General features: G+C 34.8%; 1 long non-coding RNA gene across 2 annotated transcripts in view; it reads right to left on the bottom strand.

Moving 5' to 3' along the window:
* The window catches only part of LOC143235407 (uncharacterized), a 262811-nt gene that overhangs the window by 184979 nt on the left and 64187 nt on the right, over positions 1-13645 (bottom strand). For both annotated transcript variants that reach the window (XR_013019165.1, XR_013019166.1), the window contains exon 2: positions 879-1013. This is a non-coding gene — a long non-coding RNA (uncharacterized LOC143235407). The remainder of the gene's footprint in view (positions 1-878; positions 1014-13645) is intronic.

Here is a 13645-nt window from a genome sequence, read left to right as displayed (position 1 = left end):
GATTACATACCCTAGCCCCGCTGCTTCTTTTCGAGATTGCATACATTTATACCGTCTATATGTGTTTTAATTTTGCGCAAAGCATGGCTAACTGCGCTAGCAGTCCCTAATTTAGCAGTGTAGGACCAGAGGGAAGACAGCTAGTCATCACCACCCACCGCCAACTCTTGGACTACTCTTTTATCAACGAATAGTGAGATTGACCGTCACATTATAAGGCCCTAACGGCTGAAAGGGCGAGCATGTTTGGTGTGAGAGGGAATCGAACCCGTTACTCTCAGATTACGAGTAGAGTGCCCTAACCACCTGGCCATTCCAGGCCACTCTTAAATATAAGACCTACAACATTAATCATGGGATAAACTTGCGTTCGCCATTCAGATGCATTAAGGTTTCTTAGTTTCAGAAATGTTCAGTCTATTTGAGAAAATATAAAAACAATCAAGATTTGAGCAGAGCATTCGTGTCATTTAATAGTTTAAAAGCTGTATTACAAGCTACGGTATTCCATGAATTTTTAATCTCAGTATATTCTGCCAGCCACGTGACCAAAAACACCTATTACCATCTTCATTATGAAATATATTCTTCAGCTTTTTACAAAATTCATATACGAGTTTCTTTTCGTAACGAGTTAGTTATTTTTATAAAATAACGTCTCCCCCGGAGATATAATTCATTTTCGCAACGAAATAAATGATATATATATATATATATAATTATAAACATGTAATTAAGCACCTTGACGTTAACCCTAACAGCTAATATCGTATCTACATAAAGCACCTCAAAATATCATTTCGTTTGGAAATGTGTATCTTGGCATACGAGAACTTCTTCGCAAATCTTGAAGGAAAATTATACAGAAAAATTCTTACCTCACAAACACCGTAAACGATTGAAGAGGGAGAGAGTCTAGGATATTGTGGACAACAGCGAACCTTCACAAGTCTTAGAGATCTTTTCCATATATGTGTAGTGTCATTGTCCATCCTCCATAGGTTTGTTGGCTTCTGAAATACAAAACAATTCTTTACACGCTTTAATATTGCAACTTACAGTGGGTGCATATCCTCTCCAACATTGAAATTTAGCCAGAAAGGTATTCGCATCATAACTTTATTAGTCTGGATATCTTTGCGTCAATTGAAATAATATTACTGCGACGTAGTCATGATGTAACAACACGTGTAGAGACGTTTAACAGTTACTAGGATTCATCATGTAACAACACGTGTAGAGACCAACAGCCACTAAGATTCATCACGTAACAACACGTGTAGAGACCAACAGCCACTAAGATTCATCATGTAACAACACGTGTAGAGACGTTTAACAGTTACTAGGATTCATCATGTAACAACACGTGTAGAGACCAACAGCCACTAAGATTCATCATGTAACAACACGTGTAGAGAGCAACAGCCACTAAGATTCATCATGTAACAACACTAGTATAGACGTCTAACAATTACTAGGGTTCATTATGTAACAACGCGTGTAGAGACGTGTAATAATTACTAGGGTTCATTATGTAACAACGCGTGTAAATAAATTACACAGTTTCTTGAAAATAACTGTGGAAGTTTCACTGACAATTTCTATAACATCTTATAACTTCTAGTGTGATATGGATATAGCAATGTGTGATATAATAAATTATTGTTAATTCCTATCTTTACAATACGCTGTGGTATAATGTTTCTACATCGTGATGTGTTACAATACTTATGGATTAAGATAATGAACATACATAATACTTCGTATTTTAATACATGTGTACAGCAAGTTGTATTATAAAATTTCTAAAGATATTGATAATTTAAGTGTGTGGTATGTTAGAATGTAAAATATGAGTTGTATCTATTATGTACTGTAATGCTACATTTAATAAATATCTTAGAATGTTAAATGTTCACAGTAAAATGTGGGTCTTGTATTTACAGTTTTATGTGGCGTTATTACATTAGACTTAGTGTGGGGGGGAAAAAAAAGACACTTAACTTAACGAAAAATAGTCACTAAGATAATCACTTGTTTTATTTCTGTAGTATTATGTTGAACTACTACCAACGAAAATATATACTTGTGCTGCAAAACAATTTTAACAATTCACTGCTTACCTTTATTACTATAAGCACTTTCGTTTTACGTATGCTCCCAATCTGTTTGTTTTACAAGAGTACGTAATGTAAGTTTCCAAAGGATCCCCAGTGGTACAGTGACGTGTCTGCGGACTTACAACGCTAGAAAGTAGGTTTCGATACCCGTGATGGGCAGAACACAAACAGCCCATTGTGCAGCTTTGTGCTAAGTTCAAAACAACAACATTCTCAGATAAATATTTTTTCATATAATGATATTTTACAAGCAAAAGCCTCTACAGTTTTAAAACCATTCTTTAACAAACCATAAGGGCAACTGAACAAAATATTACACACTTTATTCTTTTCTTTCACAGTGATTAAAAACAATAATAATTAAATGATTAACCACCTAACCATCTGGCCATGTCAGGCCCTGGTTGTTGTTGTTTCTTTGTTAATGCACTCAAAGTATACTCGTAGTTTTGGTTTTCAGAGTCACGTGCAAATCTGCGCGTAGTCTTCCTTAATTTTAAACTGACAAAACAGAGAGAAAGCAACAAGTACATTGCAGAGCCGTGTGATATTGTTGTCCCATTGAATAGTAAGTTTTGATCGTGATTATTAAAGTATGACAATGGGTAAGAGAAGTAATTTGTGATGACGAGATATCTTGAGAATATAATGGGTAAAAGAATCACTAACCATTGGAAGAGAGAATCTTTAGTGCTATTAGTAGCAAGCAGAAATGTCTGTGGACAATATCTATTCTGTGTAGGTGTAAGAAGCCTGAAGAGCTGTCTTGTCTTGTGGTTGTTGCCTCGGGTTACTTTTATTAAAATAATGTGGATTAGAAGATCCTTCCATTTAAGTCTTGGCGGTAGGTACCTCGAGCGAACTTCCAGCCAAACAGAACTGATTATCTTTAACTGGGCTAAGTAGCAGCTTGTTCACCTAAATCAAGCTCACCTCTGCAGGACAATAATGTGCTATTCGACCAAGAGCTTATTTGAAGCTCCATTTATCGGATCTTTTGTTTAAAGTGTAATGTTTCGGAAAGATAGTGTCATAAAATATGAGTAGTCATTGAACGTCACATTGAGTTCAAAAAGATATCAGATGTCACTACTTCAGTCGAACATATACAGCTACGCCAAATTTTGCTGGAAAATCACTTGGGATAAAAAAGAAAATTTCAGTTCTTCAAGGAAGGAAGCAAAGAAGCTCAAAATAGCTCTACAGTCACTGTTAAATCTAACATGTTCAAACAGTGAGGGAAGTTGTGTTATAATAACTGACGTTTTACTAAAGAAAAAAGGAAGTTGTGTTATAACAACTGACGTTTTACTAAAGAAGGAAGTTGTGTTATAACAACTGACGTTTTACTAAAAAGAAAGGAAGTTGTGTTATAACAAATGACGTTTTACTAAAGAAGAAAGGAAGTTGTGTTATAACAACTGACGTTTTACTAAAGAAGAAAGGAAGTTGTGTTATAACAACTGACGTTTTACTAAAAAGAAAGGAAGTTGTGTTATAACAACTGACGTTTTACTAAAAAGAAAGGAAGTTGTGTTATAACAAATGACGTTTTACTAAAGAAGAAAGGAAGTTGTGTTATAACAACTGACGTTTTACTAAAGAAGAAAGGAAGTTGTGTTATAACAACTGACGTTTTACTAAAAAAGAAAGGAAGTTGTGTTATAACAAATGACGTTTTACTAAAGAAGAAAGGAAGTTGTGTTATAACAACTGACGTTTTACTAAAGAAGAAAGGAAGTTGTGTTATAACAACTGACGTTTTACTAAAGAAGAAAGGAAGTTGTGTTATAACAACTGACGTTTTACTACAGAGGAGAAGGAAAAGAACAAGAGCTCGAAAGATCAAACAGTTGATTCAAGATGAAATGTTCTATCTCAATTTTCGAAAGGGTTTTTGCTATCTTCCAGGATTATACTCTTTCAAGTATCTCTGTTCACATTTCATCATCTCAGATCACTAAGAATGCTACGTTTTATTTAAAAATACACCATTTAAAGTAACATGCTGCTGAATATGAATTATATTAGGAAGGAACTTAATGAAACAAATATTTTCATATTCACAGATCCTCCCTCCAGGAAACTACCTGAGAAACTGACCTTGAGATTTTGTTGTTCAGAATCAACTAAAGGAAATGACCTGAACACGGAGAAGCAAAACGAGGTACTTAACAAAGAGAGCTGTATTGAGAGGAGGGGGATCCGACAGACGTTGCTGAATGAGGAATACGACAGTGTAAGGGTATAACACAAGAAATTTTTGTTGCACAGTTTCAAAACTGACGTTAAAACTAACCAGAACAAATTAACCACAAAAACAAAACTGCAGCGGTGCAGGTTGTGAAAACAAATAAACAGAAACATATTTTTAATGGTACAGGTTATTAGAGCAAACACGGGTTATTAAAACAAATGCAGATTTAAAACAGTACAGATTATTTGAAAAAGTGCAGGTTTATAATGGTCAGTGCCGGATTAAAACAGACGCACAATACGTTTTGGTGTAGGGCCCACCCCGATTTAGAGACTCTGCTTAATTATGAGTTAAATTTCCTATTATGATTTAAAAAAACACACACACACACACACTAGGCATTTATATACTATAATTAAAACGCTATTCATTAAAAAATTCACATACATAATTTTTATATTATACTAGTATAAAAGCCAGTTAAAAATGACAAGAATAATTATTGGATGATTAACGAAAGTAAAATGAATTTTTCTGCACCTTCAAAATGCATTTATTCTTCACTTATTTTACCAGCCTCGAAGAAATTCTTTTACCAACACGTTTGTAGTAAATAACTACGCAGATAAATGAAGTGTTATCGTGAATAAAAGTACTTGAGCACTTTGAAAGAGACTTAAATAGCACTCTTAAGCCTTTTCACATAGCGCGAACATTTTAACATAAATGTTCAACTCTTTCGACAATATAAAGAACAAAATATATTTGTTAGTTATAAACGTTATTTTTTCTTCATGTTTTAAGGCCAAGATGATAATATATGTGTAAAATACGAAAATAAGATTTATTTATTAATTAACACTTAATTTTTAAACACTGACTTTTTAAGATAGAAATAGTAGACCCATTTGTAATCTAACTTAAGCATTAGGTCTAAACGTAAACGTAAAGGTTTACTGAAACACTACTTCATAGATTTTATTTTCCTTTTTGCTGCAACTCAATGCCATAAAACTTGTAAGCATAGTTGGCCTAAGAATGCCCGGATGATAGTTCTGTTGCTGAGCGACGACGTATATTGTTGCGAATTATTAAAAAAGGAAAACAAAAGCGTTTTCGACAGATTGACAAGGGGTTATAGACATTTTACAGTTAGTGGTCATATCCTTTTGATATCTATTACAGTCAGTTAGTGTCCGTTACTGACTTAAATAGAAAGACAGACATCATAAAATGGATATGAAAGAAAAGTAAATATTCAATGACATCTCTGATCGTATGAGGAGGCATAAAAAACAATGATGTGTGTAATATTCTGCATGAGTTAGTAACAGAAAGTTGTGTCATTAATTATGAAAAACAGTGTATTTACCGATTAGGATTTGTGAAACATTTTAACACTTTCATTTGAAATACTGTTAATAGGTAAAAATAAGAAGAAAACAATAACTATATTACATAGATAAAGTAGAAATAAATTTCCTAATTTTGTTAAGCATATTTTGGAAAACTTCCATTCGTTTCAATCAAATTTAATTAGTATAATATGCACCGATAGGTGAGCTTCCTACAATCTATTTGAGTGGGGCCTTATCGAACCATAGTCCGACACTGGTATCAGTACTGGTTATTACAACAGATAATTAATCCTAGAATTTCTGATAAGGCCCGTTTATCAATAAACTTTCCTGACAACATATGTTCCCCAATATCTTGTGCGTCCATGACGGATAATTATCGAGCCACTAATAACACACGAGTTACAAAAAAAGTGTTCAAACTAAAATGTTATAAATATTCCAATGACTCCTTTCAGTTGTTGCTAGGGGTTCTATGTACTTTATAATTGACTCCACACAATTACGTGGTTAGTTCTAACAGAAAAATAAAACTATTCAATATCTGAATTTCTTAAGCATGTGAACGTTATAAAATCAAGTAAGAAATTCGAGGGTTAAGATTGATAAAAAGTAATTTTTTGATATGACTGATTAACTGAATTTTTTATCCTGAAATTCTGTGGTCAGCAGAAGTGATATTTCGAGATGATAATGCTACTTGTATAGATATGATGGTCAGCTTGTGTGTAAGCTGAGCTAAAGATCTTAGTGGTATAGATATGACAGTCAGCTTGTGGAGTAAGCTGAGTTTAAGATATTACTGGTATAGATATGATAGTCAGCTTGTGGTGTAAGTTGAGATTAAGATGTTACTTGTATAGACATGATAGTAAGCTTGTGGTTTAAGCTGTGTTTAAGGTGTTACTTGTATAGATATGATAGTCAGCTTGTGGTGTAAGTTGAGATTAAGATGTTACTTGTATAGACATGATAGTAAGCTTGTGGTTTAAGCTGTGTTTAAGGTGTTACTTGTATAGACATGATAGTCAGCTTGTGTTGGAAGCTGAGATTAGATGTTACTTGTATAGATATGATAGTCAGCTTGTGTTGGAAGCTGAGATTATATGTTACTTGTATAGATATGATAGTCAGCTTGTGTTGGAAGCTGAGATTAGATGCTTGTTGTGGAATTTTCATGCGAAGCTAGAGTAAATGCTACCTGTCGTGATCTTAGACTGGTGGTTCAGAGGGAATGTAACTAATGAATAGCAACCACAGCCAACTCTTGGGTTACTCTTACTTGTCTCTTATAGTGCATCTACATTCCCAAAAAGAAAAAGTCTGATTTGATTGCAATAGGCCATGAATTCACAGACCAGTCACGCTGACCATTAGAGTCACGCTAGGCTCAGTTGAACTCGAAAGTGATGAATTTCACACCATCTATTAAGAGCATTTCCCTCTGAACCTTTATCCTTATTTAAAATTATGTTTATTACATTACATCAATAGATTCACGGAGATTATAACCATTGATATCTACAGCTGTTTTTCGCATTAAATCAAGTGTTTAGTTTCGTTAATACGTTCAGATCTTTATGTTACTACTTATAATTATTTTTATTATTAAGTAAATACTTTTTCGTGTTAAAACTAGAGACAGTCTAATATTAAATATGCTCTATTGAATGTTGACTTTATTTCGTTCTAAATGATGAAAATTCTACTGTTATTCTTCATATGCCTTCACACTATTCGCTGAGAAGGAACAGGAGAGAGCAGTTTCAATACCACGTGACCTTGTGATTGATGGAGTTTACTCTGGCACACTTTCATTGATTGAATCGAGCCTACCCTCGACACGAGGATGGTTAGCAGGCTCCAATGTATCGTGAGGAGGGAGAGAAAAACACAAACAACAAAAGCCGTAGTAATAAATCCACGAACCATGAACGAGAGAATATTTGTGCATTCTAGAACTCTATTAACAATAAATACGCTACAATTTTTTTATTTTCGAATTAAAGAGCAGCGTTAAGATTTAACTTACCAAAATAATTATACCAAGTTTTATGACAAAAGTTCCCTTTTTTGTAACTAAAAGATGTCTAATAATGATTTCCAAGAACCACAGTGAACTAAGTTATGACAAACGAATATTTATTTACTTCAGTTCACGTGAAAATCATTAATTGATGTTTTGTGCCCGATGACATCTATTGATTGGTTTGGTTTTGGAATTTCGCACAAAGCTACTCGAGGGCTATCTGTGCTAGCCGTCCCTAATTTAGCAGTGTAAGACTAGAAGGAAGGCAGCTAGTCATCACCACCCACCGCCAACTCTTGGGCTACTCTTTTACTACCGAAAAGTGGGATTGACCGTCACATTATAACGCCCCCACGGCTGGGAGAGCGAGCATGTTTGGCGCGACTCGGGCGCGAACCCGCGACCCTCAGATTACGAAGCGCACGCCTTAACGCGCTAGGCCATGCCAGGCCTAACATCTATTGAATACACTGAAAACATTGTTAATATCGAATATAACCAAGTGATAAATTATATCACTACAAGTTTCGGTTTCAATGTTATACAGAGTCGACTTCTTTAGTTTGTGTTCCTTTTCAGTTCTGATTTATATAGTAACTTACTTTTGTCCAGAGTTACTGATAAAGCACGAATGAAACGACAGCCGGGGTGTGGCGTAGCTATTATTGCGCTCGGATTGTGAGTCCGAGGGTTTATGGTTCGCGACCCGTTACCACAAAAACTCTTCGAACTTTAAATGTGATGTCAAACGTGACGGCCAAACATCTGTACAAGAACGAGTAACTCAAGGGCTAACGGTGGCGTTGTTGACCAAGCTGCCTTCCCTCTACTCTCTTCAACATCAAAGACAGCTGTGCAGAGATAGTACTTTTAACCTTGGCGAGAAAGTTTGTTTGTTTTTGAATTTCACGCAAAGCTACACGAGGGCTATCTGTGCTATCCGTCCCTAATTTAGTAGTGTAAGACTAGAGGGAAGGCACCTAGTCATCATCACCCACCGCCAACTTTTGGGTTACTCTTTTACCAACGAATAGTAGGATTGACCGTCACGTTATAATGCCTCCACAGCTGCAAGGGCGAGCATATTTGGTGTGACCGGAATACAACCTCGCAACCCTCAGATTACGAGTTGAACGACTTAACCCACCTGGTCATGCCGGGCCCCTTGGCGAGAAACTCTGAAATAAACAAAAAGCAAACGTACCAGTCACCTTGACTCTTTGTCCATTAAATATGTAAAAGTTAATTCTCAAAATAGCATAATTATCACGTTGTTTTTCTTTGTTCACAGAGCACGACGTCGATTATCGCCATTACATGAAACAAAACCTCAATTTACAGTTATGTTTTAATGTCGATTGGTTATGACAAAATTAAAACAGGGATTTTTTCAAGCTAATAAACTCGAGAAACTTAAACATTAATCTTGTCTCCAGACACTTTAAACATTAAATTTATCTCCACATATTTAAACGTTAATTTTGTCTCCAAACAGTTTAAACGATAATTTTGTATCCAGATACTTTAAAGGATAATCTTGTCACTAGACATTTTTTAACGTTAATTTGGTCTCCGAACACTGTAAACATAAATCTTGTCTCCAGACACTTAGTGACTGCTAATGTCCAAATGTCAAGATAAATAAACAGTATTATAGGTCAACTCAGGTCAAGATAATTAGTACAAAAGTGAAAACAAACTACACACGGTGTTTCAGAAGACAACTAATTGTTTTAGTTGTGATTTTGTGTTTAAATAAAACAATCATAGTTTTAAATAAAATCTTACTGTATTCAATTCTGTTTAGGTGGAACTAGCACAACGCGAGAATTTCGTTGTGGTGCAAAATTAGATAATGACATCTCTGTAGTATATCCTCCGAGGGGAATTGACTTCAGAATTTTAACAAGAGAGATATGTATAATTAGGTTCGTCCATTTACAAAATAAGAAAGAAAACCGGAACCAGTGAGCCAAAAACCTAAGTTCTGAAAACGTCTGTTTATCGTTTTTTGATAACTCTTGTTTATCATGTGTTTCGTAACCCTTGTTTACCGTGTGCTTGGTAACTCTTGTTTATCATGTGTTTGATAACCCTTGTTTATCATGTGTTTCATAATCCGTGTTTACCGTGTGCTTGGTAACTTATGTTTATCATGTGTTTGATAACCCTTGTTTATCATGTGTTTCATATTCCGTGTTTACCGTGTGTTTGGTAACTCTTGTTTATCATGTGTTTGATAACCCTTGTTTATCATGTGTTTCATAATCCGTGTTTACCGTGTGCTTGGTAACTCTTGTTTATCATGTGTTTGATAACCCTTGTTTATCATGTGTTTCATAATCCGTGTATACCGTGTGTTTGGTAACTCTTGTTTATCATGTGTTTGATAACCCTTGTTTATCATGTGTTTCATAATCCGTATTTACCGTGTGCTTGGTAACTCTTGTTTATCATGTGTTTGATAACCCTTGTTTATCATGTGTTTCATAATCCGTGTATACCGTGTGTTTGGTAACTCTTGTTTATCATGTGTTTGATAACCCTTGTTTATCATGTGTTTCATAATCCGTGTATACCGTGTGTTTGGTAACTCTTGTTTATCATGTGTTTGATAACCCTTGTTTATCATGTGTTTCATAATCCGTGTTTACCGTGTGCTTGGTAACTTATGTTTATCATGTGTTTGATAACCCTTGTTTATCATGTGTTTCATATTCCGTGTTTACCGTGTGCTTGGTAACTCTTGTTTATCATGTGTTTCATAATCCGTGTTTACCGTGTGCTTGGTAACTCTTGTTTATCATGTGTTTCATAATCCGTGTTTACCGTGTGCTTGGTAACTCTTGTTTATCATGTGTTTGATAACCCTTGTTTATCATGTGTTTGATAATCCGTGTATACCGTGTGCTTGGTAACTCTTGTTTATCATGTGTTTGATAACCCTTGTTTATCATGTGTTTCATAATCCGTGTATACCGTGTGTTTGGTAACTCTTGTTTATCATGTGTTTGATAACCCTTGTTTATCATGTGTTTGATAACCCTTGTTTATCATGTGTTTGATAACCCTTGTTCATCATGTGTTTCATAATCCGTGTTTACCATGTGTTTGGTAACTGTTGTTTATCATGTGTTTGATAACCCTTGTTTACTCATTGTTTGATAACCCTTGTTTATCATGTGTTTGATAATCCGTGTTTACCATGTGTTTGGTAACTGTTGTTTATCATGTGTTTGATAACCCTTGTTTACTCATTGTTTGGTAACTCCTATTTACAACCTACTTCACAAACCGTGTTAGTTACCTGATAAAACTCTTGTTTATAACTCAACTCTTGCTTAATAATTCACTCTTGTTTATCACATACTTGATAACCTACGTCAACAACCTGCTTATTATTCTTTCTCAATATCTCATATATAACCATTGTTTATCACTAGCTTGATTGCCATCATTTTAGCATTATAATGTAGTAAGTTCAACCCTCTTAAATCGTGTACCACGGAAAGCCTAAAGCCTTAGTCGGATTATAATTTGTAATGATACAAAAATTGTTTTTCTTTCCCTCAACTTTACAGTCTTCCCAGTATGCTAAAAGCTATTCATTACCATGACCTTCCGAGTTTTGGCCATAAATATCCTGTCAATGTGTGCCACGTCAGTCTTGGTTAGCTTCAACCTTTAAAAATGAGTTATTTTATTTTGTTATTACAGGATCAACAAAAAGAATAACGTAATGTAAAAAAGACAATGGAGAAAACAAAACCCATAATGAACCACTGGGTACAGTTGTCCTGGTCTATCTTACTTATAAAGAATTTAACTTGTAATTGTCTAATCCACAAATAATACTTGCTGTCTATCCCACAAACAACACTTACTTCTTAAACTATAAACAATACTTACCATCTATCCAACAAAAAATACTTACTTCCTAAACTATAAACAATACTTACTGTTTATCCCACAATTCAGACTTCTCCAATGATTATCTCTACTGAAATATTTTATTTTCAAAAAACCATTTTTAAAACAGTAAAGTGTTTAACTATGTAATAGAACTTAAAAGATGCAGACATATTCGTAAGATATAATTCATCTGCTGTTGATAACTCACAAGTGAACTTACTGTTTTAAAAGATGTAGCCATGTTTGCTAAATATTGTACGATATGTGCTATTAGTAACGTAGAAAAACAGCTAGTTTTACACATCTAAAGACAACACTGATTTATCTATCGAGATGCCCTCAGACTGACTTTATTTAGCCTTCAATCCAGAACTATGTTCAGTCAAATTCAAGGGGTTGTTTTGTCTGGGTTCAGCTTTGTAGAATTCCGTTTAACCGAACTCAGTGGGGTGTTTTGTCTGGGTTCCTGGACTCAGATTTGCAGAAGTTTTTAACCGAACTTAGTGGGTTGTTTTGTTACGGTTCAACCTTGAATAAGTCTGTTCAACCAAACTTAGGGAGTTTGTTCAGAAGTTGCAATAAGTTAATAACGAACCTTAATTAAGTAGGAGCCGTATTCCACGTTGACGAAGCTGCGGATTATTCGTGCAGACTTGCCTTTTCTGGTACCAATTAGTTGTATTTTCATTGGAGCTAGTCAATGTCACTATCGTTAAATAATGGAGTCTGACCGCACTTTTATAACGCACCGACGGCTCCTAAAGCACGGTAACAGAATGCGAACCAAGATACCCCAGTTTCACAGATCACTCTACCAACAAGGATGGACATGATCACTTTGTACTGTGGGTAAAGATGTACACTTTCGTGCCTAATCATTTGAGGCAAGTTTGTGAAGACGTTAACGAGGTGGGCTCGATATTTTCAAAGTCAATGACTGAACTTGTTGTTTGGAAAATGCTCTTTTTATCCATCCTATAGCAGAGAAGAAGTGAATCCTTATATTCATTATTTGAAGGACGTTATATGAGTATTGTTTATCCATGTAGTAGGGAAGGGTTTGAAAATAATTTCATTTTTTCAGGATTCTGTTGTTTTATGGCTAAGATGAAGTAATTTCAATATGCACGACAGAAAAAAAGGAGTGGCCCTAAAGTGTAATACTCTAAAGCTTACCGTATAAAGACAACGTTAGATTATACATGTATATAATAAAAACGTGATCTTAACATCCTTGAACTTTATTATGTTTCATGTTAACGGATTATACCACTAGTAATTAACATGTGACTGTACTACATATCATCACGAATCTTATATTCACTGTGGCAATATGGTCAAACATAACATATTATTCACTTGGTTACTTGGTTCAAACATAACATGTTATTTACTTGGCTACATGGTCAGACATGGCGCGTTATGTTATGGTATACATGTTTAGACACAGCAAATTATTTACGAGTTGGACGGTCAGTCAACATATTAATTTATGAGTTACACGATAATACAATACATTACCCTATGATCAGACATAGCATCTTATCTTATGGCTTCATAACCAGACACATATCCTAACTAGTGAAACAAGGTAGTAATCAGAGAGCAAGCTACACGTCGTTTTAAGTTTTTATGAATGTGCACAATCTCATGAAATTACGTCTAAAGATAAAAATGGCAGATTTCTTGTCTCACCAATGTTTCTGATGGCCAGTTAAGCTAATCCCTTCATACCGCTACTTGGAGTATGATTTTCTAATAAATTCTAGACTCACCAATCTTTTGGACGATCAGCTAAGTTAACCCCTTGGTGCTGACATTTACAGTATAACTTTCTCACGAATTCTAGCCAGAAACACACACCTCACACAAATTTCACAACTATTACAAAAGACACACCACAGCAACGACATCATCTTGAAATCAAGCAATACACAACAGGCTATTACCCCTTCCATAATCTCTTAAATTATAACAACAGTTCAGAATCTGGATTAAGAAGGTAAATTCTTACATAATGGTTGAAATA

The sequence above is a fragment of the Tachypleus tridentatus genome, chromosome 12 (genome assembly GCF_004210375.1).
Source record: "Tachypleus tridentatus isolate NWPU-2018 chromosome 12, ASM421037v1, whole genome shotgun sequence".
NCBI classification, from domain to species: domain Eukaryota; kingdom Metazoa; phylum Arthropoda; class Merostomata; order Xiphosura; family Limulidae; genus Tachypleus; species Tachypleus tridentatus.
Note: the sequence above shows the minus strand (reverse complement) of the source record. Positions and strands in the feature narration are given on the sequence as shown.